Consider the following 23,575-nt stretch of genomic DNA (forward strand, 5'->3'; position numbering starts at 1 on the left):
GCCCTTGGCCATCCCACCTGTGCTGACAACTGCCATGTACTCCCAGCACTTTTGCTTTGTGAGACTCTTTTTCTCCATATGAAAATATTATATTTTATAACTGCATTGTTGTAAAGAAAACATAATCTGAGCTGGATTCATTACCCATTTATCCATCACGATGATGATATTCATTTTCCAGTTCAGATTTTTTAAAAATTAAACATTTTCCTGAGCCCCTAGATGCATTATAGACAATGCCTCCTATTAGTCATGTGTCAGTTGGCCCCATATCTTCCACTAAGACTCATGTAATAATTATTGTATTTACTATCTTCCCTCCCACAGAACAAGCTTTCATTCAAAAGCTTGAGAACCTCTTCATGGGAGGCTCTCTGAGAAAACACACAGTCTTTACAGTCTCAGAGAAAGAATAGTGGAGAATCTACTTACTCCTGTGTTTGCTGGGGCAGGGTAGCCACCCACTTTTGATATGACTAACTATGATTCCTACTTTTTTCCAGTGATAAAGCCACCTTATTATTGTTAGACCTAAATGTTCCTATTTTTAATGAAGTATTAAGGGAACAAATTTAGAAAAAACTAGTAATTGAGAACCCTGGAGACTTGTTTCCATTTTCAAAGTTTCCTTTGTTGATTGGTACTTTGTTTTTTAGAAAAGAGGCAAGGGTGTGTGTGTGCACACATGTGTGCATGTGTGTGCACATGCATGCACATGTTCACAAAAAAGTCTAAAAGGAATCTGGAAAATAAGGCTTTTCTGTACTTCAATCTAGTACCTTAGATTAACCAACATGAAACTAGACTGCCACCTACAACATGTAAACCCATGTCCATAATTGCTTACAAAGCCTATAGTGTTGTGCATATTAGTGAAATCTATATTTCCGGTGTTCAAGTCATCACCCTGCTTTGCTCCTAAAAATCCTAAGGCTGAGAGACTTGAAAACAAAAATTGCAAAACTTATGCTGTTGTCAATGTTCTTGACCTTCAAAGGCTTTGATGCCAGCGGTTTTCTAGACAAAGTTGCTGTCTAAGTGTTCTCATGGTCAAAGTTGCAACCAGCATAAATCACTCAGTCTCCTGTTCTTGAAAGAGCAGGCACATACACTGATTGCTTTTAAGATATGTTTTTTTTTCCAGCCATGGCAGATGTCTGGCAGAAAGCACTTAACTCTGACTGCCCTGTTACAGGGCTCAACAAATAAAACCCTCCCGGTACACAACAGCTCCTGAAACTTCCCATAGTTTTGAAAGAAGTGATTTTTGCGGCATGTCAAATAGTCTCTTCCAAACAATGTCCCTCTATTTCTTAATGGTATTTTCCCCAAATATTTGGAGAAGTAGTGTTGTAGGGGGATAGGCCATTAGGAATGCTGTTTGTTAGGGAGAGCTGCTGAATATATTGCTGTTACTTGTTACTTTTAGTTACTTTATTTCCTCTCATGGGAACTATTGTCATTTTCTCACACTTATATACTGTCTGCACAAAAGCATCTTTAGAAACTTCATTGTTGTTTTTTTAATTGCTCTGTAACAATTGAGCTAAATAAAAACAATATCCTTGCCAAACAAAGGCATTTCCAAAATCTGGTCCCTCTGGGTCCACTCCCACAGATGGCTGCCTGGACCTGAGCCCCTCCCCTCCAGTATAAAGAGAATATGTCTATCCCCTTTGCTGGTCGCCTTGTCCAAACACCAAAGGTTAATTACACTGCACTTTGATCTGGAGTGTAAAATCAAACACAACTAAAACCAAAACTCTCACACACAAAAACACCAAATTTCTGATGTGACTGATACTTTCATTGAGAGAACAAAATAAATGTAAAATATAGCTAAATCACAAACTTCAGGGAATAATAAAATTTTCTTGTAAATAATCCAGTTAAGGTAACAGCTGGTTTGCCCTGTGTTTAAAGTATCAGATTCCTTCAGAGGGACTTTCCCAAATTCAGATAGAACTCACACTGAACAGTGGTAATTCCTTCGGCATGTGGCATGTTCAGTGACCCAGGTTGCTGTGCAGGCTCCTTTCCAAGGGCAGCTCTCAGTTCTTCTCCTCCAGAGAGTGACAAAGTGCTTTCTTGCCTACTCATCGGCCCAGTGATTGCAAGCCCAGCATGAGTCAGCAATACCGGCTGTTAAAAAAAGAAACTGACATGATCCTGGGGTCTGAAGTATGAAGAGGTAGGAAGGGAAGAACAACATAATCCCCAGTGCACCCTGCCTGGTTCACACAGCCTGGATGACTCACCCAGTGCTGGGTCCCAACTAAGTCCCAGGTAGGGTTGCCAGATAAAACACGGAACACCCAGTTACATTTGAATTTCAGATGAACAACAAGCAGTAATCAGTGGGATGTTCAGACATCTACTTTTCTAATGGCCCTTCTCTGAAGACTCCCTGAATTCCTCACCTCTAGGTCCAAGGATCAATGATTATAGGAACAACCGGCATTTATAAAGAGCTTTCCGCATTTCCTTTTTTCACACTCATTAGCTTACTTTTTACTTATCTTTTCTACATGCCTGAAGCTTGATATTATGGCCCATTGATTGATAATACTAAAGGTTCACCTGAGTTAAGTCATTTACTAGTTACCCATTCTCATAAATATTGGGATTAGGATAGAAAGCTCTGATAGCAACTTCACTCCTTCCCCAATGCACTTTGTGTCTGTATTTTTAATAATAGAGTTTATGAAATTCTCCCAGATACTCCACTTATTTACCTTGGTTTACCTAGATTTTGAATCTTGTGAGGATAGAGACTGTTTCATATGGAATTTTACTATCCTCACGGTGCCCTAATGTTCAACAAAATGTCTATTGACTTTAATTGGATCACCAACACCTATGTTTTTTCAGGTTAGGAAAAGTTTTCTTCAGTACATTTTGTTCACCACATTTCTACGAGATAGATGACAATTGTAATTATATTCTACATATTTGCTAACGAGAACACAGTGAATTATTGCAGATAGTGGGGGTGGAGTCCAGAGCGCTTTTTCCCCAGTCCATCATCCTGTAATACTGTATGTGGTTTTATTAGCATTTCCTAGCAGGAGACCTCAGGGATCTCCTTCCTCTAGAGGTAATTAGTATGTGTTGATGAGAGAAGATATCTGTGATGGACCAAAGATTGTCTCAAAGGTGCTTTCAGAGCGTAAACAATAATCTAACCTCTCAGCCCTGGCTTGCTGAAACTGGTGATGTGTTTAGTTACTAGGTCTCTTAAAAGGCACATGAAAAAGATGCAACAAACATGACATAAATTTATCTTTAATGTCTTTTCTGTTACTGAATCTTGGTGTCCAACAGTTACACCCCAAATCTCCACTGGCATGTGCCATGCTGAGATAGTCAAAGTTGGCAGAAATTAAAAGATGTTTCCTGTATTACAGACAATGGAAGAGCCGGCTCTCTTTGGCAGGAGATACATATTTTACTTAAAAAGTGACAGCATACTAGCTCAAAATGGTGGTAAAAGGAAGTGGGTTTTAACCAGTTGGAAATGTATACTGGGCAAGCTCTATTACTGGCCCGAGTTCTATCTGTTCTCTTTATTCTGTGGTAGCTCCATGCTCTCAATTCAACAAGACTGGGATTTCCTGCTTCATTGAGCGACAATGCCAAATTCTGGCAGGATGCCTTTCTTTTTTCTGTCATCTTGTAACCACAGGTCCAGAGAGAGAGGAGCTCTTTTGAAATTGTTGCAGATTTTATATTACGTTCTTTTGACAAAAGCTCAATTTACTAAGCAATGCAGCAGAATGATTAAATAAATGCATGGATTTTAGAGACTGGATGAACTAGTTTCATATCCTCCACCCCATGAGACTTTCGGCAAGTAACTTAACTCCTCAAATATTCAATTTTCTTTTCTGTAAAATAGACGTAATGAGCTTGATTCATAGGATTTGGGTGAAGATTCAATAAAATACCATTAATTCAAATCATGTATCATAATGCCTAATATACAGAATATCCTTAATATCCTTACATATAACTATTATTTTTAAATATTTAAAGCAATAAAACATACTCCTAAAGTATTGGTCTCAGTTTAGCATTTATGAGAGAGCTATATATCAATTTCTGAAGTTAGGACCCAGGCATTAGTCATTTCTACAAGCTCTAGGTGATTCTACTTTGAGAAGAGAGTTGAGAACTACAGCTCTAACACAGGAATGATGTTAAAAATACTTCGGTGCAGAGTTCCCATTGTGGCTCAGTAGGTTAAGAATCTAACTAGTATCTATGAGGATGCAGTGTTGATCTTCTGGCCTTGCTCAGTAGGTTAAAGGATGTGGTGTTGCCTCAAGTTGTGATGTAGGTTGCAGACACTGCTGGGATCTGGCTCCAATTTGACCCTTAGCCTGGGAACTTCCATATGCCACAGGTGCAGTGCTAAAAAAACAAAACAAAACAAAAAATCTTAGGTGCCTAACGGGCACCCCCAATTAGAAAGAAAAGTTGATTAATCAGAAAGAATCCTGGAAGTAAACAACTAGTATAGCCAGGCAGTAGGCCAAGCAAATATCAGCCAACACTCTGGAATGAAAATACACTCCTCAGTCAGATAAGTTTGGAAGATGCTTCTTATTAAATATTGTGTAAGATGATAAAAGTCTCTGTTAAAATAATAGAAAAAAATAAATCAAATAAAAGGCTCTGAAAGGTCATGAAACTAAAAACAAACACCAGTTTACAAATATTCCAAACTAATGGGTGCATGGAATGCTTTTGTTAACATCAAGTAGCACATTTAATGGAAATGCTGAGAGAAAGGGAAGCATCCCAATTTTAAATGGTTTTGATTATAAACTGTGCTTGGATTTTGATTCTATTGACTTATTTATTACTCTTTATACCCTCGGCACATCTGAGTTTTATTGAAAACTGTAAAGTCTTAGGTAGAATTCTAAGACTATCCCTACAAGCCCCACCTCTTGTACATGTGTCTAATTCTCTTGAGTGTGGGCAGAACCTATGACTATAATGAGGCATCATCTCCATGATTACTAAGTTGTAGGACAAAAGAGAAAGTATTCAAGGTGGACCTGACCTAATCAGTTGAACTATTTTTTTTGAAAAATAGGTTTTTTCCCTGGCTGGTTGCAGAGGAAGAAGTCAAGGGGATGTGCTTCTAGTGGCTTGGGATGCTACAATTCCAAGTTATTAACTGCCTCTAGATTGAAAGGATTTGTTCCTGGGAACTGAGAGCAATTCCTAGGCAACAACCAGCAAGAAAATAGGGACCTTAGTCCTACAACACAAAAAACTGAGTTCTTCCAATAATTTGGATGAACTTGGAAGAGAACTACAAGCCTAAAATATAATACAGTCCTGGTTGGCAATATCTTTTCTGTTCCATCCGAAAGTATATCCATGGACTAGATGCAGGACCAAGGACACTGGTTTGCAATATCTATCCAACTCTTTCCCTTTAGGGAAAGGGGATGTAATTAGGCTTGAAATGAATGGGAAAACATGGTATCATTAGATCTTGTGAAGATAAAGAAGCATTCTGAAAGAAAAAACAGCCTGTGAAGCTCCATAAAATTAACTGTAAATGCATGATTAATCTTTATATTTGAGAGCCAAAAGTAACATTGTAAGCAAAATATTAAAGGAGAAAGAGCAAAATGAGAGAACAAGGAGATATAGCTTGTTTGAGGAAAGCATTGGAAAGAAAAGAATTTTGATGTTCTCTTTCCAGTTTTGCTACTAAATAGTCATATAACACAGCTGCTCAGTGACTCAGCTAATGCACCTTTTCAGTCTTTCAGTTATAATTTATTGAGCTTATTTTGTGCATCAGCAGTTCTGCAGTTACAGATGCAGTGACCAGCAAGGTATGCACAGTCCCTGCCTTCAAAGAGTTTACATTACAATGTTGTGACAGTGTTCTAGCCGATCCATATACAGTGTCATTTCAGAAATTAATCAGTGTCATTCCAGAACGTGTTCAGAAAAACAAGTTCTAATGAAGAGATAGAATGGGTTGGGGGATGGGAGTCAGGGACGGTGTCCTTAATGACAGCATCCACCTGCAGAGCTGAGACATGCATTTAGACTGGCTGATGGACAGGATGTCAGGCTGAGGGGGAAAAACGAGAGTCATGAATAGCTTCAGGATTTTGGGCCTGAACAACTGAGTATGTGCTCCTAATATTTATTGGATTGGAAACACTGTAGAAGGAGCAGGTTTGGGGAATGTAAGTGTTCATTCTGGGACAGCTGAAGTGCACCTTGCCTGTGATCAAAGAGGAGATGTGGAGGAGGCTGATGCATTTGAGGTTGGAGCTCTGTCTCTGAGCCCCTTCCAATTCCAATATTCTACGATTCTACAAACTAGCATTCAAAGCAAATGAAAGAAATTGTAAACTAAAGAATAACAGGATAGGAAAGAAAATTAAATCAATGTTCAGTGGAGATGAACAAAAATATTCATTTAGGAAAGAGATAAAGGTAATTGGCCAAGATGGGGGAGAAACTAATTAAAATGGAGTAAGATCAGAATGGTCCCTGTCTGAACATTTTGTTTCCATGAAAGCTAAAACAAATTTTCCAAAGTAACTGCTTGGTAGCAACTTTCTTATTATCAAATGATATCAAAGATAATGACTTCTTATTCATGAATGGCTTTTCAAAGTTCTTTAACTTATACAGTGTTTATTGAATGAACTATTTTCAAGGCAGCTCTATATCCCAGGGGTTAAGCAGTTCAACAAATACCTGCCTATTAAATGTTTTCTACAGTTTTCAACACTTTCACGGAAATGACAACCTGAATTTATCTGTGAATATGACATCTTCCCCTTAGTAACCACAAGGCAGCTTGGGTACATTAATAATTTGTAAAACGTCACTATTTTTTATTTGAAAAATGCATTAGGAATTTGACAAAATAAAAAGTAATGACAATATCCGTTTAAAATTTCTAATGAAGTCGACTTTAGTATATCAGTGACCAAGAAATTGACAGGTATGGGTAATGTGAAAGTTGCCCCCACCCAAGTGACTAGACTTATATGTCTGTCGTCTATAGTTACCATGGCTACAGGCCCATCTGAATCGCATTAGTCACACATAGCGCCAAGAAAGAACAAAAGGAAATGGAAGAATAAATGGCATCAGAATGTCACAGAAAGGGAAAAGGATGGCAGTTTATTTTTTAAAGGAACACAATTTCTCCTATCAGGGACTCTCTGCTTTAGGGTCCATATCCTTCAGTAGGAAATGTTTCTAGTTGAGTCTGAAAATTTTGTATAGAATTGATGAGAGAATTATATGTTAAAAAAATCAATAATTGGTGGCTACGTGATATTTAGGGCATTCAGAACATCCTGAGATATTCACAGAAATATAAACTTAGAGTGTCCAAAGGGGGAAAAATAGTTATGTCCCAATTTTTTTTTGTAATTCATATTATTTTATTGCATCAGTTATTAATACAGTTGGGCTGCTGGCTTTTATTAGAAATATGCAATAAATGGCTCTATTTTAAGCATCAAGATAGGTTCTTCTACCTACTTACAAGTAAATACTTTGGTAAAAAATAAAAATGAATAAAGGCTGAGGGTGCTTCCTAAGCAAAACTTGGCATCTTCTGATAATGCAGACACAGAAATATAAGAATCAAATGATCCCCAAATTGAGGCCAAGATTCTCTTAGAGATGCTTCTGAGTTAGTAATTATTTGATTAAATGCAGTGTCCCCTCCAAACTGCAAAATTCATGAGCAAGGCTGCCTAGATATGCCCCTCACTGAATTTTTGACGTCTCGTACAGTGAACTGAGATGCTTGATGAATCACTGAATGAGGAAACAAATGGACAGAAGTAAATGTTAGCCTCCCAATCACTTCTCTCTCATGCCTTCATTGTACATACTGAAGCCACCAAAATAAAAATAATAATGGTAATAAAAGACATATCTGATTTGAGATTCTCAAGTAAAATAAACCCTTCATGAACATCAATGCCAATGAGTGTTACATGTGTTTTAAATAGCAAATACTAAAGCATGGAACTTGGAGCAATGACTGCTGGCCAAGATTTCGTCAAGCTGTGTTTCATTTGGTTAAACCAAGCTAATCACAATGTCTGTTTTGTTGAGCATACTGGTCAGCATGGAAAATGTTTCCCTTGGCAGCATCTCTGGCCTTCTTGAGAATTTGATCCCTACACAAATTTCTGCCATTTAGGTTAGTGATGCTTCCAAGAATTTTAACTTTAAAGGAATCTTGAAATCACACTGTTCTCAATCATGAAGATCCCTATTTACATTCTACAGATGTCAAGAAGGTTAAAATACCACTTCCATGACTGATCACTTTGCATTAAGTTGTTCTTGACACAGATTTTCTTAATAACTCCTACCATCTGAATTTGTCTTTAAGTACCTTTCTCCACCTCCCCTTAGCCTGGCAGCGAGGGTGAGAATTCTATTCATTAAGAGCAGTTTCCAGTCTGGAAAGAAGAAACCCTTTGACTTTATGAAGGCCCCTCCAGGGCATTACACTCTGTCTTGATGGTGTTGGCCATTAATTCTGCATCTCTGTGTCAAGTGAGGGAGTTTAGCAGCTCCACCAGGCTTCCCCTGCGTCACTCTTGCAACCTGTTTCCTGATCACCTTGGCCTCTGCGGGAACCCAGTTAAGCATTTGGCAGTTCTCCACCCCTGTGGATGCGGATGTCTCTTTAACAACTTCCCCCACTCTCCTCCCCATCCACCCATGCAGTGAGCAAAGGTGCAAAGATGACCTCTGATTTTCCCACAGGGGTTTAGCTACATACATATAGGCTGAATCTGGCACAGGCTTGAATTCATTTTCCATGACAACTACAGGTTTAAAATAAGAAGTAAAAGGACACCTTTCTGACCATTGTTTAACTATTACATGCTTTGGAAACAATATACAATAATTAGTTAGGCCCTCTTAATCAGCGCTTTCTATTTCTGCCAGGATCACTAGACTTTGAGAATGTCTCGGGGGTTGTTTGATATTGATACCAGAATAAGAATTCCCTGTGGGTGCTTATTCTGAAAGGATAGATCTAGTATATATTCTATATAATATAATAAAATATTTTAGTATTTTTTAACATTGGCTTAATCCTCAGAAAACCAGGGAGGCATACTTTTGGGCCCCACTAGAGTCAAGGCCTGGGATACTGACAGGTCGAGATAATCATCAGTACCTCCTTACCAAAAGTCTGACTGTATTTCTAGCTAAGATTGGGAAGGCATTTTATTTATTTTCACAGTAAATGGTACACAATAATTGAAATTCAAGAAGACAAAGTTTGCTTTGAAGCATGTGGCTGTTGACTGTTAGAGTTTGCAAGTCATAGGAGACATGCCACTGTTGTTCACAAATATTGCCCTACCTCTTATTATCCCTCCAATGGAAAACTGATAAACCCTGCTGCTGGCTCAGCCATGGAAGCAGCACATGGAAAGTCTGAGAAAGAGACAACCCGTTTCCATTTCTGAAACCAGCCATAGACTCTTCTTTTAAGAATATCTAAATAGCAGTTAGCCACATTTAACTAACTTCGATGCCTCAGAATGCTTCACGATGTAAAGGCTGAAATGTTCTAAAGTTTGTTTGCTTGTTTTTGGTAAATAATCCTCCTCCCATATTATCATAAAGATAACTCAGCCATCTCCTTCTTCAGGAATCCTGAAACTCAATTGTCTTCCTCAGGCTGGGCAGAAATACAGCTGAAGCATATTTGTTCAACTATACCTTTTCATTGAAGTATAAATTTGTGCACAATTTAGTAAAAAGTTGCAAGGAAAAAAGCTATGAAAAAGAAGTTAGTGATGTATAAGAATTCTGTGCTGAGATAGTCTGTAAAACTTCCCTGTTATTCTGCTGAGAATAGCATCATTTTTTTTCCTCGTGGCTAAAAAGGGAAGCAAAACATTTCCTTGCAGCTTTTTATATTAGGACATAAAATGACAGCTTCAATTTTCACACAATGAGAGGATTCCAAAATAAAAGGCAATTTTTTTTTTTTTTTTTTTTTTGCAAAATGCATCATAATTTCAAGAGGCTTGCTCCTATCCTGGGTAGAAAAGGAGATAAGGTGACTGCTGGATCTGTGATTATTTTTATTAAATCCTTCTACAAATTAAAAATACATCCTTCAGAAAATGAATTGTAAATGATTTTTAACATCACAAAAGCCAAACTGTGTACTATGCATAAGACTATCCAAACTTGGAGCAAAGTAACTTCACTTCCAGGGGGAAATATTGATAGAAAAATATTTCCTTCAAAAAGGAGTTATCAAAAAGTAAAACACATTCCCACAGCAGCATATCGTTACTTTTAGGTTCAAATATAAAAACGAAATTGATGGTGGGAACGCTGGCCTTAAAAAACTATTATAAAAAAGGTTTTTCATGTCTGTCTATTCGGAACTAAATATATAGTCTTCATACATAAATTTTCTGAAAGGATTCTGTGACTTCCCTATTTTCATACCTTTGATTAGACTTTCAAAGTTTTCTGTGACTGTGAAGAAATTTTAGTACATTTAAAGAAGATTCAGTTCACCTAAATAAACACATTTATGTTTACGCATAATAAGAATAATACAGTTTGTTGCCTCTTCACTAAAGGATGAAGTGGGAGGAAGGGAAGTTGGCAGAGGTTAGGAGATCAGGTATTATTTCTTTTCTTCTTAAAAGGGATCAGCATTTTGAAATCAAGGCAAAGAGAAATGTAAGCCTGAGTTCTGGCAACCAGACAGCATTTCTAATCTACTACAACAGATTTCTGCTAAGAACATCTGCCCTCAACTAGCACTCGACTAAGATTGATTGTCACTCTTCGTCACTCTTCCGAAAGGAATTCCTGTTTCCCCCCCCCACCCCGCGCGCACCCCCCGTGCCCACATACACTCACACAGAGTTTATCTGGCAATCTTGAGAGAATCCAGAGAAATCTGGGAAACTAAAGAGTGAAATCCCAACCCACCCTTGTCAATCATCATCTTCCTTAGCAGAAAGGAAATGTACTTTAGGTTTCATTGAAATTATAAAAAATACTATGCTTGCAGCTGTGGTTCAAAAATCTGATGTCAATGGTACTAAATACTTGTTTTCATCTTGGGCAAAACTTAGCGAAAATATATAGAATGAGATTATATGATTCTATAGAAAGCAGCCCACAGCAAATAGCTCTTTCCCTTCTTTGCTGTGTCACATGTGTTTATCATTAGTTATTGCCAACACATTGATTTATTAGTAATTAACCACCTCTGTCCAGCAAAATAAGATTTCAGGAGCCCAAACTTTTAACCTGGACACAATTTCATACTTTTAGTTGATTTTCAGCATCATGTGTTACTGTCACTCCAACCACTAAATAGAGAAAATAACTTTTATAAAGTCTCTACTCTGCTAAGAAAAAAGAAAAAGAAATACCCATGAGAAAAATCGTAAATTTTATAACACCAGGTATTTCTACAACATTTACTACAGTTGAAATGGAATATTTTTTGACTAATTAATCTTTAATTATTTCTGCAAGATAAATCACCCTCCCTACAAAAAGGTAGAGGTAAACTAAAATTCCAAAATTTTGTTATTTTATGCAATTTTTAAAATCTCTGCCATAAAACCTTCAAGACTTTGGAATATCAAATGAAATATTTATTAAACTGGATATACTCTAAATTTTTTGAAATTCTTGCGGATAAATATTTTTTAGTTATTCTCAAACAACTCTGTGGGATTGTAAACAAATTGTGCAGATCACTTGCCTAACTATGCACGTGGCCCAACAGGCCCAACTATCTAAAAAGGCTTCTGAAAGATAAGAGATTGAAGAAACAACAGGTAATAATCTAAGAAACAGTATAAATTAAAATCATCCAAAATATTTTTCAAAAATCAAGACAATTATTAGGAGAGATGAACCAACTGGAAAAAAGCCAATCAGCAATTCTTCCCTTGCTCTGATGTTTCCTTGAACAATATCAGGATGATTTTTTAAATTACTAGCTTGTACTATTTATTTTTAAATGAGGACAGTTCATTTGAGAAATGGAATCAAAATAACCTAATCACGTTGCTTTTTTTTGTTCGTTTGTTTGTTTGTTTTTTTAATAATAAGAGAATAAATTAGGTTGAAATTGCTGGAAAGACTTTGAGGCTCCAGATGCTGGTATTGGAGCCAACAACTTAATCTTCCTGAGTCCAGATTGTATTTCTGTAAAATGGAGTAAAATAGGGCTTGATCAAATGCTTTCTAGGACTCTTTCGAGTTTGTAAAGAGAAAAAACAGACAATAAAAATTAAAAAGAATGGATATAATGACATTGATTTTGAAAATAGTTGAATTTTTTTTTGATTCTCAACCAGGTATCTACTTATATTTGATTGCAAATATTTACTGCTAAAGAAGAGTTAGTGTTTTGCCATAAGAAGTTCAGGTAGACATTCATACTAGATCACTGAAATTAATTTTCAACTTCTTGGTATCAATTAATCAACTTGTCTACTAGTCTGTATGATTATTCTCATTTCATCAAAATAGTTATCATAGAAAATCATCATTGTGGCGTACTCTTGAAGTTACAAAAGCCAAGGTCCTACTATCAAGATGTTTTTCCCCTTTCAAGGTCACTTCCTGTTTTCTGTGGCCTGAGACCCCTGCCCTGCACTCCTCTTCATCTTGAGAAATAATTCCAGATGGCTTCAAGATGGGGGAAAATGCCAAGGGAGAACTTAGCCAATACGTCATTGGTGGAACTGGGGATCACAAACAGGTGTTGCGTTATCACATCTGAAAGGGCCTAAGTTTTAAAGAACAGAAATCAACTCTAAAAATTACATTTATGAAAGAATATTAGCTTGCTTAAGAATTTCTTGGAGGGCCGGAGAACCAGTTAGGAGCTATGCTTCAGAAACCATGCCCAAAATATATCACAGAGCTGCCGTGGTGGAGATTCCCAAGTTGTTTCCCCAGTTCCACTGCCCTCAATCACTGGATACTTTTGCTGAATCCCGTGCACCGTCATCTCAACCTAGTGTATCTGCCGTTTCAACCTAGTGTTATCTGCCATCTCGTCCACAGAATACATGCCGCCGAACTTCTGCTTCCTAAGTGTTTCTTACTGTCTATTCAAAGATTGCCTTGAGTTTTTTCGTTTATGGGAACTGAAACGGTGGGCAGCCAAATCCATTTCACCTGCCTTCATTCAACAAGTTGCTTTTAAAAGCTTGCATGTACCCCAAGCAGCATGTGAGCCTAAACAGTAAGATGCTGGCCTGAGTGATTTTCTAAGAACTTGGAGTCAGCTGTGTCTAGTTTCAGCTGAGCTGGTTAAGACTGGATAGGACCACCGACCCTCCAACTGGGCATGCCCGCACGTCTGCTCAGTGACCTTTCCAACGTGCGGGGCCTCTAGGTTTGTTACGCCTGCGCAGAATGATGAGTACACACCTTTTCCCAATCCCCTTTCCCCACACCCCCTACGCTGCTGACCACCCTACAGCCTTACTCCTGATTCCATAAATGCTCCCAGCCCCTTGCCTTTTGAGGAGGCTGGTTGGATTTTTGTTCGCCCATCTTCTTGCTAGGCTGCCTTGCGAAACTCTCTCTTTTCTCTTTGCTGCAAACCTCAGCATCTCATCAGCATTTAGCTGCTGCCTTTCAGCAAAATGAACGAAGAAGAGGAGGAGGAGGGGGTGGGGAAAAAAGCTTTCTAAAAGGACCTCTTAACCAAGTACATTTTTTGTGAGTTTTGGTTCACAGTTGTCAGAATATTTTACTTTTTGTGATACTGTGCTCAAGTAAGGACAGCACAAAGTCATTTATAATCAAGCCATACTTTCTGTCTTCTGTTTTGTCTTCTATCTCTTAAAAAATCAGAATTCAGAGGGGCAATCACAACATGGAGCTGAAACTAAGGAATTCATCTTAAGTAGCTAACTTTGTGGATCTTTACTAAATTCAGCCGTCTTTCTGATTCTTAAGTCCTAGTTTTCCTCCTATGGCTTGAGATTTGTTCTCCTGTCTCTTTAGTTGGTTGACCTTTGTGACTAAGCTCTCTCTTTACTGTTTGTGTTAAAACTTCGGCATCTTAGCGTTTCGGCTGCTTTATGTCAGGCAAAACCAGCCTGGTTCAGTAACAAAACTTGGAGCACGTGCCTTTTCTCTAGTTCCAAGAAAAAAAGTTTCATGTTTTAGCGCTTCTGTAGTGATGGGCAAGGGCTTACAAAATAGAGAATTTCCCCAGAGACTGTAATGAGCAAGCAGGGACTCTTTCTTACTGAATGACGAGGTGCTCCAAAGGACCCTCTCATTGCAACAACTAAACTGTGGGTAGGACAGACTCTTAGAATTGCTGTTTCACAATATGAGAGGTCTCCAGGAAACCCTACCCAGCCTGAAATAAACAACCTACCGTGAACGGGACCCAGAAGTAAGCTAGAGTAGCTATAGACGAGATATCTTTTAAGAACAAGTAGAATCACTGGGATATAGAGGCTGACTATACAATGATGACAATGATAAAAGCTTAATTCAGTAGGAAGATAGGACAAATCTAAACAAGAATGTCTTTAAAAGGCTTTGGAGGGAGTGAGCCTGAAGTGGAATATCAAGGAGCCAAAGATGGGAGGTTCAGAGCTGGCAGCACTGGGGCAGGATGCTGAAGCCCTAGCAATGGAGAACTGGAAGAGCTGGGGGCCAGGGTCATAAGACCAGCAGGCATTTAGGAGGATGTGAGTTTGTTCTGAGATGGATCCCACACTTCTGTGGAGATAAGGAATCTTGCAACAGCTAGGAATGGGAGAACTCTAACCTGAAACACCTGTGTGAAGCTGAAATTTGTGAGGTTTACCACTAGCTACCTATAAAATAGGAAGCCAGCCCCTGAAGTATCCTTAAGAACTACCTCAGAATAAGGTCAATAAATTGAGGATTATCAGAAATAGTAGAAGGTAAGACCCTGTAAGTGAGAGCAGAAAGAACAACAGATATATCCAGCCTGCAAGGACTGCAGGCCTTAGAGCCATCGGATGCTGAATATAGAAAGGCTGTGTATGATCGAGGAAATGAAAGATAGAAAAATGAGGGCATAACAGTAAACTTTCAAAGCCAACACAATACACAGACAAATTTCTAGAAGTGAAAATATAAACATTGAAATAAAATGGAGAGGTAAAGTGGAAATTAGTAACATTTTAAGAAAGTTAATAAACTGAAATGTTTAACTAGAATGAATGCTGCCTAGGAAATGGAAATTTAGAAAAAGGAAGACAAATGAAATGGAATTTAAAAATCCAGATTTTTCTTATCACAATATACATGAAACCATCAATTATAGATAACACATATAAATAAAACATTTATAACCAGCATATATAAACAAACTATCAAATTAAAAAATTCCCAGATAGGATTATTTTTAATCCAGATGTATGTTTATAGAAAAAAATTCCTAAAAGGTAGAGAAACTAATGGGACAAAATATAAAGAGAAAATGGCTATACCAGGCAAATAATAACAGAAGTAAGCTAGAGTAGCTATAGATGAGATATCTTTTAAGAACAAGTAGAATCACTGGGATATAGAGGCTGACTATACAATGATGACAATGATAAAAGCTTAATTCAGTAGGAAGATAGGACAAATCTAAACAAGAATGTCTTTAAAATGTGAGTATAAAAATGGTTAAAGCCACGTAAAATTTTGACAAATCAATCAACAAAATGAGAGACTGCAAAACACCTCCTCTCAATTATTGATAGCAAGCAGGCAAAAAAAAAAAAAAAAAAATCAATAAAAACAAAGAAGAATAGAATACACCTGACAAACTTGAAACAAGCATGATCCAAGAGCTCTATAAACTTGTCTTGCTCAAGGATGTATAGAATATTTTTTAAAACTGACTGTGGACCAACCAGTAAAGCAAGGCTTAACACATTTCAAAGAAAAGGTATTACACAGAACAGCTTCTCTGGTAAGTGTAATTAATAACAAGAAGGCTGGAGTTCCCGTTGTGGCGCAGTGGTTAACGAATCCGACTAGGAACCATGAGGTTGCGGGTTTGATCCCTGGCCTTGCTCAGTGGGTTAAGGACCCGGCGTTGCTGTGGCTCTGGCGTAAGCCGGTGGCTGTGGCTCTGATTCGACTCCTAGCCTGGGAACCTCCATATGCCGCGGAAGCGGCCCTAGAAAAGGCAAAAAGACAAAACAAACAAACAAACAAAAAAAAAACAACAACAAGAAGGCAAATAATCTTCCTGTATATTGAGGAGTTAGAGAATACATTTCTACTTACTACATGGGTCAAAGAAGAAATGTTAGTAGATATTAAAAAAAAAAAAAAAAAAAATTCGAAAAAGCCTAGAACTGAAAGGCAACCAAAATCTACTTTTTAAAACTTGTGGGGAAGAAGTTAAAGCAGTGTTTTGAGGTCTGCTTAGTTTTTAAATTATTCTGTTGCAAAAGAAAAGTCATGAGTTTTTTTTTTTTTTTCTCAACACTAAATGTTATAAAAAGAATATCCTAATCAACTCAAAGACAGCAGGAAGACGGATTCAATGTAGATAAGGGCAAGTATCTATGAGATAAGAATGTAAAGGTACAATAGGAAGCATCAAAAGAACTAAGTTTGGTTCAAAATAAACTTCATGGGCGATTGATCAAAAAGGAGACAGATATATAGCAGAAAAACATGAATGAATAAAATACCGGATATTAAAGGGGATATGACAAAAGATGAGGCAAAGATAAAAACAGATGAACACCATCAAAAATTTGATGCCAAAAATGATGAAACTTAACCAAAACAAAAAGAAATCTGAAAAAAATAACTTGGCCAGAGAACAAGAAGATATAAAAATCTGCATATTCCCACAGTTTTTAAAAAGTTGAACCAATAGTAAAACATATTTACATGTAGGAAAAAACGAGATCCCAAGTCTTTACAAGTTCCATCAAACTTTAAGAAACAAATAATTGCAAATTTGAGTAAACTTTCTGGAGAATAAAAAGTGAGGGAAGAATCCCTGGCTGATTCCTTAGGATCAGTATAATTGAAGCAAAACCAGGTAAAGACAGAATAAGGAAGGAAAATTATACGGTTTCTCATGAATATAGGAGCAAAATCCTAAATAAGACTTAAATCACACTCAACAATATATAAAATGATAATATACATAATATGCAGGTTAAGATTACTTTATGAATAAAATGATGGTTTTTAGAAAATCTAAAAATATTCAAATGATTAACAGATTAAAGGCAAAATATGATCATCTAAATAAATGAATAGAAAAGATTTTATAAAGTTCAATACCTATTCAAAAAGTAAGCTAAGAGAATTGTGTTAAACAGATGATGTACACCTACAGAAGAAGTAGAATAAATATCATTCCAAATAAAATACCGGAAGCATTCCCTTTAAAAATTAGGAAGAAAAATGAGAATGCCCACTACTGCCCTTCACATTCAACATTTTATAGGACGTTCTAACCAGTCCAATAAGATCAGAAAAATAAATGTTATAATTTTCTGAGATCCACAGATAAATTAATATATTATAAATATTATGAATGAGAGATTAAGGACAAAAGGCTAAGAATCTATTTTTCAAATCTCAAGTCAGTTGCATTCTGTGCACCAGAAATAAAATAGAAAATATAATTTAAAACACATGATTCAGAAACCAAAAACTCTTAAAATTACAAATATCTAAAATCTTAACAATATATGAAATACCTATATGCAGAAAACTATGTGTATCTTTTCCAAATTAGACATTTTAAGACCTAAGCAAATGTAATGATAGCTCTTGTTCATGGATAAAAAGACTTAAATGCATAAAGATTTTAATTCTCCCCAAATTGATGTATAGAAGCAATGCAATCCAGTAAAAAAAAATTTCATTTATTTGGTGGAACTTGAAGCTAAGACACTCTTAAAAGGGGGAGAAGGTAGGCGAGGGACAAATTCCCAGTTAAACAAGGCTTATTATGAAGCTGTGGCTGGTGCAGGTATAGACGCACTGAACAATGGAATAGAGCAGACACCCACAGAATTACACGTATTTGTGAGTTTGATACAAAAAAATAATGGCATATCAGATCAGAAGGGAAAGGAGAAACCACTGATGAATGAAGCTGAAAATTTTACCTTTTAATTTCTTTGATACACTTATATATAATATTGATTGCCTATGTAGTGATATTCGTAACATGTAATTATAGTAAAATTCATCTACACTTATTATACTGTGCATTAGATCTCTATGGCCTTTTTATTACTTGTGACAAATTTTTACCCTTAAACTCCATTACTCCTATCTTCATATCCCCATGCCCTGGTGACCACTATTTTTACTCTGTTTTTTTACAGGTTTAACATTTTAGATTTCACATATCAGTCATGCCTTCCAGTACTTGTCGTTCTCTGACTTATCTTGCTTAGCATAATATGATCAAGGTTCATAGATGATGTCCCAAAAGGGTGGACATCCTCCTTTCTTATGGCTGCATAATATCCCATTGTGTATATGTATCACATCTTTTTTATCCATCTCTTGATGTGCACTTAAATTATTTCTGTATTTTGGCCACTGTGAATAATGCCGTGATAAACATGGGAGTGGATCTGCCTTGTCAAAATCTTGTGTTCATTTTTGCGGGGTATATATCCAGAAATGGAACTGCAGAATGATTATGGTAGACCTATTTTTAATTTTTTGAGGAACCCATATATAATTTTTCACTGTTATTGGACCAATTTACAAAATTTATAATCCCACCACCAATGTATGAGAGCTCTCTTTTCACCACATGGTTGCCAACACCTGCTGTTTCTTGGGTTAGCTTTATTTTTATAACATGATACATAAAAATAATTTCCTGGTGGATGATGGAATTTAGATATCAAATACATACTTTAAAGTTATTAGAAGAAAAACTTCTGGCTGAGGAGAGGGGAATGATTATTTTTAAACGAAAAAATAATAACCATAGGAAGATTGTGCATGCTTTCATTAAACTTCATTGAAAAAGTTAAATTGGAGTTAAAAATGCAAGTACAAACTGTAAGAGCGATTAATATGTTTATCAAGGATTAGTATCACAAATATCTAACATTTCAATAAGAAAAATACTAACTACCCAGTACAACTGTAAAATTCCAGTAATAATCCCTACTTCCTAAGATTGATGGGAGACCCATCCTATATTTCATGCCCTGAGCCCAGGACCCAGCTCTTGGTGAGTTTTACTGTCCTTGTTTTCCCCTCCAGAGTTTTGCAGTCCTTAGAAAACAGTAGGATGCTTGAATACATGCAGCTAATGCTTCTTGGAATCTTCTACATAATTAATTGGCTCTTTCATTCCTATGAAATGAGCTCTTCTACATAGTCACGTGACTGAAGGAAAGATTATTAATTTTTAAGCCTAATGAAATATATTTCAAATCTAGGTCTTTATGGACTCCAAACTTGCTCTCTATGCTGATTTGAGTAAATTCAGAAGCTCAACAACAAGAGTTCTACTCCCAACCCCCCAGAATATGAATAAGCTAAATTCTAGGACTACATAAGGTGCCCACACGCACACAAAGTGGCAAATCTGGCAAAATTCGAAATGTGTTTTATGCATTCCATAGAATGACTTAAATGATGCTATGTGCTTGTATAATTTGTTAGTCTATTGAAAATCCTTTGAGGATTCTATATATGGTGTCTATAGCAATACATTCACTCTGCCTCCATAGTGAAGTTGCTACTTGGTAAGTTAGGTGCTGAAAGTGATGATGAAACTCTTTCCAACTATTAGGAGGCTGTGCTATGTCCTCTTAGAAAAATATAATACCTGCCTCTCAGACTTGAAGCCACCTCTCATGTGCTGTTTTACAACAGCACAATACAACAAGTACAAATACTACAAAAATGCCCTCTTTTTCTGGTCAGTGAATACCTCTCCTAAGGAAAAACAAATGTTCACAGAATAATGTCAATTATTACTGAGAAAGTAACTCTCAAATAGCTCACTGACATCAAAGGATATTTGAGTGTATGGTTTTTGGTGCTAATTTTGGCTGAACCTCACATACAAATGAAATATTAGGTTAAAGTTTGATGTGTAAGAAGAGGTCACCTGGCCGAGATAGCACTGAGCTCACCTCCCTGGCCTCTGCCTCCCCAGGCCTCCTCCACCCAGACAGGGCTTCTGGAACGAGTTTTGCAGCAACTCCCAGACACTCCAGGAAATACTGTTTGAAAAGCCCCTTTAAAGACCAAGGCAGCCTAGAAAGTGCTGGGCTGAAGAGGCAAGACCTGGATTTTCTTTTTTGATTTTTTATTATCAAAGTAAAATTAATTTACAATGTTTCATGAAGTTCTGTGGCAAAACAAAGAGACCCATTCACACACATTTCCCTATGCTGTACAGTAGGATCCCATTGCCCAACCACTCCAGATATAACAGTTGGCATCCCAAAAAAACCCCCAAAACACCCATCCTTTCCACTCCCTCCCCACCCCGAACCCTAAGTCTGCTCTTCTTGGCCATGCTCTGTTTCTGTTGTTTGTTTGTTTGTTTGTTGGATTTGTATTTCAATTCTGTCTACTACTTAGTGGAAAACACCAGGCCAATCACTTCAAGTATGTGGACATTACTTTCTCGAGGTTAATACCACTTGCCTTCTCAGGGTTATCTTGTTGATCAAATTAGGAAATGCATGAGGAAGCACTTCCAAAGGTGAAAATGGAATATAAGCTCTTTGCACTTTTTTCTCACGTCCTCAAAAGATAAGCAGTCTCCAAATTTTTTTTCTTCGACCCTCACCTCACTTCTTTTTCTACATCATATTCTCTTCTCTGGTGATTTCAACAGCACTTAATGCTTAAAATATCTCCTTGAGGCATGTGATTCTCAGGTTGATGTCTGTACCTCCAAATCCTTTTTCAAATTCCACATCAGAACTTCCAGCTGTTTTATAAGCAATAAGTATTGCCAACCTCTCAAACTCAGCTGGCTTACAGCAACTTCACTGTCTCCCCCATCTTCCCACCTTCTTTCCTTATTTCCCTTTCTTCATTGTACATTTTTCCAAACACAGTAACTAAAATATCCCAGAAATATTTTGGCCTTTTCTTTCCTTAGTCCCAAGTCACCACATGCAGCTTCTTATTTGGTTAATTCTTCTGTCACACAGTCCACCCTTTTTCAGTTAATTCCATCCATACTGTTTTATTCAGGCACTCATTACCTCATGGCTGGATCACTGCAACAATTCCATAATTGATATCCCCATCCATAATATCCTTGATTCAATAAATCCTAAACACCATTCCAAATAATTATTTATAAAGAAGAGCATCGATAGCGTTGCTTCCTTGCTCTAAAACACTTAATGGCATCCTGTTACCTAAAGAAGACAGTATCAAATTTCTTGGTGTTGCTCCTTTGCATCTTTGAGGCACAGGTATAGGTACACTAAAGGAAATAAGCAGTAATTATTAAACACCACTTACTAATTTCTGGGTTAGAACTGGCTGCTCCTCTTACTGCAGTCTCAAACTGTAGAGAATGGTAATTAAGTCTGCAGATTTTTCCTGGTAAATCTTAACTATAAATCTCACTACCTTTCCTCAAATATGTAGTGTCCTCTTTGCCTATACTATTCTTTCTTGAATATGCTTTTCTGCTAACTGTCCATATGGTTGTTCCCTGCTACTCCTTGCAGCTGAAATGCTCACGCTTATAAATTTCATGGGCAGATGTTCACCCTGTGTTTGGAATGGATTATGCCTCCACATCCAAACCTGGAGCTGAACACTTGCATATGGATCAACTAATACAGCACAAGATCTGATTTATACTTGGGAGGGAATTAAACATACACAAAGATTATATCACTCTGATTTTAATGAATGTAGAATAGCTTAGTCATAATTACTGGCCTGATGTATTTTAAAATTTACATGAAAAAGACAGCTCACTTTTAAATTCACTACCAGAAAAAACAATCTCTATTAGTATACAAAAATAATTGTTTAAAGATGCTAAAGCAGGATGTGGACATAATGTAATATTATAAGCATCAGCATATATAGGAGATGAACAGACCAAATACTCCCCTGAATACAGATCCAATTAACATACGTCTGCAAAATGGCAACAGTTTCTTCCATGCTTGAGTGATGGCCAAATTATGAGAAATCAAAGTGTCCTGGAAGACAGTGGGTGATGAATTCTCCCCACTGTGGACAAACAGCTACAACATCCACTAACCACCTTCTGCCCCATAACCTCACCCACACATCCTCCACTGCACCTCTGAAATCTGCATATCCTTACATTTTGAAGGAAGCCATTCCAGGGGGACTGGTAAGGCAGGTTGCTTCCAGCTACAACTCACATGACTGCACTGCCTTAGACAGTGTTAGGAAGGGAAAATGCGGCAGCAACTCCTTCCAGCTACAACTCACATGACTGCACTGCCTTAGACAGTGTTAGGAAGGGAAAATGCGGCAGCAACTCCTTCCAGCTACAACTCACATGACTGCACTGCCTTAGACAGTGTTAGGAAGGGAAAATGCGGCAGCAACTCCTTCTCTTGTGTGCCAAGGAGAATGTAAAGTCAGTGCTTTGAATAAAGGATATTGTTTGTTGTTTATCAGTCTCAGGAGGAAACCGATGGCACACTCTAAAGATTTACCCAAATATATTAGTGAAGGGAATACACACACAGATGTGACTATGGAGAGGAAACTAGTAATACTTGATGAGTAACCCAGTAACTAGTATCAACCGGAAGCCATTACCAGCCCTGGGTTTAAAGCAATTAGATGAGGGAACAGTTACCAGTCCTGTCAGAGATGGAAATGGGGGGTGGCGGGAGGCACCACGTGAGTGGACCTCTGGTTGTAGAAGACACTCTGATTTCCTAGTGACACCTCCACTGGCCAAATTGAAAGGGCAGCAGAGGGCTCTGGAGCCAGGGGGTCCAGTCCATAGTGGGCAGACTCCAGAGCAGGGCAGAGAAGAGTGAAGAACAGAGGCTGAAAACTATTAAATGACAGACAATACTATGGAGTATATCTATCATAGTAACAAATAGTAAGTCTTAACTATCGGATGTTAATGTAATTGATATTACAATATATTGACTTACAGCAGACGAGTAGATTTGGTTACATTTAATTATTTCTGAGGATATAGTGGTACATACAAAGTATCTGTTCAGCTAGAATATCTGGTTAAAAAAGTTGTACAAGTTCAATAGAGATTGGTAGAATCTGGAAAAGACCCCAGGCACCATGAGTTTAGTCTGTGTGCTTAACCACTGAGCTTTAGTGAACAGTGCAATCTTGTGCATCATCAAATATTAAACATACGTACAAGAGGGAAATCCCTGGGGAAGTTTTCTCCTCCACTGCATTGTGGGTGGGATATAGTTTATTATTTTCCTGGTTCTGAGGATAACTAACCACACTCATTCTGTAAACCCGAGTGCAACTATTACCACAAATACTAGGAGTAAAGTTGATGAAACATGACCCAGATAATTAACAA

General features: G+C 37.3%; 1 protein-coding gene and 1 long non-coding RNA gene across 4 annotated transcripts in view; one reads left to right on the forward strand and one right to left on the reverse strand.

Moving 5' to 3' along the window:
• LOC106506502 (uncharacterized) overlaps positions 1–2,249 on the reverse strand; it is a 73,111-nt gene extending 70,862 nt beyond the window's left edge. For 2 of the 3 annotated variants that reach the window (XR_014831366.1, XR_014831365.1), the window contains exon 1: positions 1,971–2,247. This is a non-coding gene — a long non-coding RNA (uncharacterized LOC106506502). Of the gene's footprint in view, positions 1–1,970 lie in introns of all 3 variants that reach the window. The other variant, XR_014831364.1, reaches the window with a different exon arrangement.
• Positions 1–23,575, forward strand: part of LOC102159433 (uncharacterized) — a 908,266-nt gene that overhangs the window by 839,833 nt on the left and 44,858 nt on the right. The window lies entirely within an intron of this gene.

Source organism: Sus scrofa, chromosome 16 (genome assembly GCF_054392235.1).
Source record: "Sus scrofa isolate SSC_HxYL_T2T_F1_AM1 chromosome 16, Sscrofa_HxYL_maternal_Yorkshire_Landrace_v2.0, whole genome shotgun sequence".
Lineage (NCBI taxonomy): Eukaryota > Metazoa > Chordata > Mammalia > Artiodactyla > Suidae > Sus > Sus scrofa.